This window comes from Chiloscyllium punctatum, chromosome 12 (assembly GCF_047496795.1).
Source record: "Chiloscyllium punctatum isolate Juve2018m chromosome 12, sChiPun1.3, whole genome shotgun sequence".
Classification (NCBI taxonomy): Eukaryota; Metazoa; Chordata; class Chondrichthyes; order Orectolobiformes; family Hemiscylliidae; genus Chiloscyllium; species Chiloscyllium punctatum.
In genome coordinates, this window is record NC_092750.1 from 110,735,749 (window position 1) to 110,741,940 (window position 6,192).

Below are 6,192 nucleotides of genomic sequence, written 5' to 3' on the forward strand. Positions count from 1 at the left end.
GAACCTTTTTGCTAATGGAGGATCCAACATCCGGCTGATATGATTAAAATGGAGGAGAAAGTGAGGACTGCAGATTCTGGAAATCAGAGCTGAAAATGTGTTGCTGGAAAAGCGCAGCAGGTCAGGCAAGAAGGGCTTATGCCCGAAACGTCGATTCCCAAGATTAAAATGGAATCAAGTTTTCGAATTTGAAATAATTTAACCCCCTGACAAGCCCACTTTGTACATGCAGATCCTCTTTGAATATTGTATCAGCTTGGCTGTTGAAAGACAGCTTTGGAAAGTTATTTATTTATGTTAACTTCAATTTAATGAATTGCTGAACTGGTGGAAAATACATTGTATTGCATTTACAAAACTAAGATATCTTGTGAAATCAGGAGATGTGCACAATGCAAATGAACATCCCATTTACTGCTGGCCTTGACAAGACTGGTAAATTTAAACTGGCGCTGATAGAGAAAAGACTGAGAACTTAACTGGCTCATTATCATCTAATGTATTGAGTTTAAACTTATGTCTGTCTGTAAATTCTTCAAGGCTTTGATCCACACTGCCTCTTGTACCCCTAATATACACACTCTGTTCTTTTGGTTCTCTGATTGCTTTATATCTTTTTGTCCACGAGTATGGTCAAGTCCCCTTAATTAGCTGAACTTTACTGATAAACTTCCTCAGATGCCCTCTTTACTCATTCTCTCTTTGAAAGCTTACTTAAAAGGCAGTTTCATGTTTCTGGTCATTGGTCCAAACTCCAATGATACATGCCAACAACCTTCTCCTGTTTGGCTTTCGGTGCATCCTTTTCCAGTTTGGAAGGTCAAACTCAAATGCTGAATATAGGGTTAAAGGCAGGATTCTTGGCAGTGTGGATGAACAGAGGGATCTGGGTGTGCAAGTACATAGATCCCTCAAAGTTGCCACCCAAATGGATAGGGTTGTTAAGAAAGCATATGATGTTTAGGCTTTCATTTACAGGGAAATCGAGTTTGAGAGCCGCAAGGTTTTGCTACAGCTCTACATGTCCCTGGTGAGACCACGATTGGAATATTGTGTCCAGTTCTGGTCACCCTCCTATAAGAAGTATATACAGGCTTTGGAGAGGGTGCAAAGAAGGCTTACCAGGATGCTGCCTGGACTGGAGGGTTTGCCTTATGAAGAAAGGTTGAATAAGCTTAGACTTTTCTCTCCGGAGAGAAGGAGGAAGCGAGGAGACCTGATTGAGTTGTCCATAATAATGAGAGGAATAGATAAAATCAAAGCGAGAGAATTTTCCGCATGGCAGGATTGACAGGTACGAGGGGGTCATAGTTTTAAGATATTAGGAGAAAGGTGTAGAGGAGACGTTAGAGTAGGTTCTTTACACAGAGAGGTGTGAATGCATGGAATACATTGCCAGCGGTGGTGGCGGAAGCAGAGTCATTAGGGACATTTAAGTGACTGCTGGACATGCACATGGTTAGCAGGGAGTTGAGGGATGTGTAGGTTGTTATTATATTTTACATTAGGATTAAAACTCGGCACACTGTCGTGGGTCGGAGGGCCTGTTCTGCGCTGTACTTTTCTATGTTCTACGTTAAAGCATCTCATAAATGTGAGTAATAATGTCCACTTTTGACAGATTTAATTGGAATGTATCTGCCAAACCTTTAGCAAAACTGAATCAGCAAACAGCTTCAAACTGTGCGCACATCCATCATATAACATTGCTGTTCCTCATTAACTCTTCAAATACACTGCTCCATTCCAAATAGCGGACCATCCCGTTCCCATTCAGAGACCTTTGTCTCTGATGGATGGAAGCGGTTGTTTCTGTACTTCTGCCATTTTTATTGAACTCATCTCAAGTTACACTTTAGAATTTGACAGTCAGGCCAAGACTGTTTGTGTTAAGCTTTATCAATTTTGACCAGTTTTCCAGCTCTTCATGTTCTTGAATATTGGAATGGGACTGGGGACTATCAGGCCTCAAGGGACAGGCAGCAAGGTCATTAGGTGGATAATAGGGTGGAAGATGACAAGGGAAGGAAGGAGTTTCAGTGGCTCTCATATTTCCACCTCCGTAGTGTTTTATTGATCCCAAATTCGGGAAAGAATGGCTACTCAGGCAGTCAATGTAGAGTCTGTTCCTGCTAATGCTGGCAGTTTATTAGCAGTCGGTGGGTCCTCCATTGTGTGGGAGACCTCCTCCTGCATCCTAGAGACACGCCTGCAGGATGTCTCTCCAAATGAAGTACCTTATGGCTCACAACAGCGTATCCCATCTGCATAGTGGAACAGTCTCCTGTCCATGGTGGAGATTATTACAGGAACTGAAAATCAGAGTATGTGAGTGAAAGAAGCCGTGAGGGCTAGAGTGTTCACAACATTCCCAGGACCAGGTTGGCCATTAATAAGTCATTAAGATCCCCCACTTGGTGCATGAACAATGGGTTACTCCTACTCCTAGTAAGAGTATTGTGATTAATGCTTTTTAGTGCTATTAAGCAAATAGTGAAGTGTGGCCATGTGATAAAATCATTTACATTCACTGCTGAATACTCGAGACTTTTTTGTGAGAAACTTTATAATTTTTCTAGCTGTTCTGAATACACTTTTTATTTCATACAATGGTGATTTTCTACATAGGATTACAGAGGAAAAACAGACCATTTGGCACAATCAGTCCATGCCAGTGCTTATGTTCCACTCAAGGTGTTTCACATCTTTCCTCATCTAAATCGCCCATTGTAATTCACTATTCCCAACCCTTCCAAGTGCTCGCCTAGTTTCCTTGAAATACATCTAAACTATTGATTTCAACTATTCCGTCTGGTCACATATTCCCCGTTCTCATCATTCTTTCAGTGAAGACGTTTCTTCTGAATTCCCTTTTGGATTTCTTGAGGTTCCGCCTTATATTGACAGCCTCCAGTTATGTTCTGTCCCAAAGTGAAATGTTTTCTCGGTACCTTCTCCTTCAAAACCTTTCATAATTTTAAAACTGTCAGCCTTCTTTTCAAGAGAGAAGTGAACAGCACAACAATTCTTCCTTGATATACACAGCCAGAAACTTGTGTAGCATTTTTATAAATCTTCTCTTCACTCTTTCTCATACATTCTATAATATGTCAACTCGACCTGCAAGCAATACTCTTAATTATAGTCAACCAAATTTTTATAGGGACCCTACTTTCAAATCTATCCCTTTAGAGATAAAGCTTAGAGCTTTGTCTGCATTTTTATGGCCTTTGGAACCTGTAGTGAAATTGTTAGTGACTGATGTAATTGTCTGAAATCCCTTTGTTTGTCTCCCTCACTTAGACGTGCATCTTTAAATAAGTGACCTGCACATTATTCCTACCAAGATGTAACACCTTACGTTTATCTGTGTGTATCTTCATTTGCTAATTATTTGAACATACCATAAATTAATTAATAATCGCTTGCAACTTCTTGTAGTCTTCAGAATTGGCTACATTTCAACATTCCTTTCCAATTTGGTGTCATTGAATTGCTCTTTTTTTTGTCGTAATTAGATACAATATTTAATTTGCAGTTTAACTTTATTTTGTTTTGAATTTTTAGAGAGGTACAGTAATCCATACGTTAACTATAACAACTAAATGTAGAATGACAGATAGATGAATATTATTACAAACACAGGGCTAATTAATAGACTCTATTAACTGCAAGGTCAAAACAGGGAATTATTTTTACACGAATGATATGGTGAGATTATCCGTAGTGCAATAACATTTTGTCAATTTTTTTGTTGCAGTTTATTTCCTCAGGTCTTTCTGTGCCACTGGTATGAAATTAAAAAGGCACCCATCCTCCATTTTAAGCTAAATGATAATTTTTTAAAAACAGCATTTATATAAAATGTAACATGAATTATGAAGCCATCCCTCTAGGCTTATACATATTCACATAGAGTTATATAGGGAGAGGCTGAATAGGCTGGGGCTGATTTCTCTGGAGCGTTGGAGACTGAGGCGTGACTTTATAAATGTTTATAAAATCATCAGAGGCATGGATACGGTGAATAGACAAGGTCTTTTCCCTGAGTTGGGTGGAGTCTCACCTTAACCTATACTCGTGAGTATAGGTTTAGAGTGAGAGGGGAAAAAGTTGAAAGTACCTAAGGAGCAACATGTTCATTCAGAGGATGGTGTGTATAGAATGAACTGCCAGAGGAAGCGGTGGAGGCTGGTGCAATTTCTACATATAAAAGGCATCTGAGTGTGTATACAAATAGGAAGGGTTTAGAGGGAAATGGGCCAAGTACTAGCAAATGGGACTAGATTAGTTTAGAATATCTGGTCAGCATGGGCAAGTGAGACTGAAAGACCTGTTTCCAAGTTGTAAATCTCTATGACTCTATGATCTACCCCTTTGCTCTTAATGCACTAGTCGAATCTCTTTGGATTATCTTGAACATTATCTCCCAAGGCTATCTCATTTTCCTTTCTTGCCCTCCTCATTTCCCTCTTTAGAATGTCCCTGCACCTCTTGGACTCTTCGAGATTCACTTGATCTCATTTATCTATATCTAATATATGATTCATTCTTAATCTGAACCAGAGCCTCAATATCTTTATTCCTCCAGTGTTCCCTCCTCTTACCAGCCTTATCTTCACACTAACAGGAACATCACGCCTCTGAACTCACGTTATCTCACTTCTGAAAGCTTCACTCTTGCCAGCCGTCCCTTGAGCTGCAAACAGTCTACTTCAATCAGCCCTTGAAAGGTTTTGTCTCATACTATCAAAATGTGCTCGAGTCCAATTAAGAACTTTAACTTATATATAATGCCAATCCTTTCCATAGATATTTTACAACTAATCGAATTATGACCCCGGCCCCAAAAAGCTCCCCTACTAACCATTCAGTCCCTTGCCCTGCCTTGTATCACAAGAGTAGGTCTGGTTTGATCCTTCTGTGATAGTTACGTCTGCATATTAATGAAGAAAATTGACTTTAGCACTTACCAAATTCCACACCATCCAAGCTCTTAAGACCATGGCTGTCCCACTGTATGTTTGGAAGTTTAAAATTTGTGATTATTACAATCCTATTATTCTTACATATAAATAAGATCTTTCAACATATTTGTTACTCAATTTCACTCTGACTACTGGGGGGACTATTACAATTGCATCAAAGTAATCATGCCCTTCTTATTTATGAGTTCCATCCACATAGCTTCACTGGACCATCCCTCAGAATTACCTTGTGTTAGAACAGCACTTATATTTCACCACAAGAAAAATTGACTCCAATCTCCTTCTAGCTCTTCCTATTTCTGCCAAACCTTTGATGGTGAGCGGGGCTTTGAACATAAATTATTCAATTTACTGGTGATGGTTAGTAGCTGAAAATAAAGATACCATGGATGATTTGGGTGATGGGAAATAAAAGGTTACATTGTGTGGAAGGAAAATTCTGGATATAAACAAGAATTTTACAAATCGATCTCCATTCTATCTGCCCAGGTCTTGCCTACACCGCTGTACCTCCAGAGGACTTTCCTTTTATTTTGATGAGTTCAAGTTAATCTCAGCCGCTGTTTTGTACTTGTCAACTACTTGTTAACGGGGGTTTGCCGTTTCAGAATGTAGGTTACCTTATTGTGTACCTTCTCAGAGTTCAGTGTTTGGGGTCCTTGTTGGTTCACCCTGTGCTTTGGTATATAATGCAAAATTACAGAAAAATATTAATAGCAATTTAAGGTAAAATGTTAGGATATTGGAAGAACAGCTCAGGGCATCAAGTTTGGCAGAGGGTTGTGGGACAGGACATGGAAAGCAGCAGGGTTTCCAGAACTTCTCATCTCTGCCTTCCCTGATCGAAATCAACCTGTGATTTATCATTTTTGAGGATTGTTATTCATTAATATCGGTGTGTCAGATAGATCTCAGTCTCAGGGAGGTGTGACGTGCTTCTTTGTTTTGTGATGAACTCAGGGGAACATACAATAGTAAGGGTGTAAACCCAAAGGGGTGAAGGAGCAGAGGATCCTCCATGTGTATGTGCACAAATCAGGGAATGTACCATGACACATGGACAGAAGAGCAAATAATCCCTACTTCATCAATAGAGAACAAACACAAAGCAATTATATTAAACTCAAATAAAACAGTCTCTTGTCTCACCTGGAATGTTGCATCTTGTTTCCGGAGCCATGTTTTTGAAAAGATGCGAAGTTAT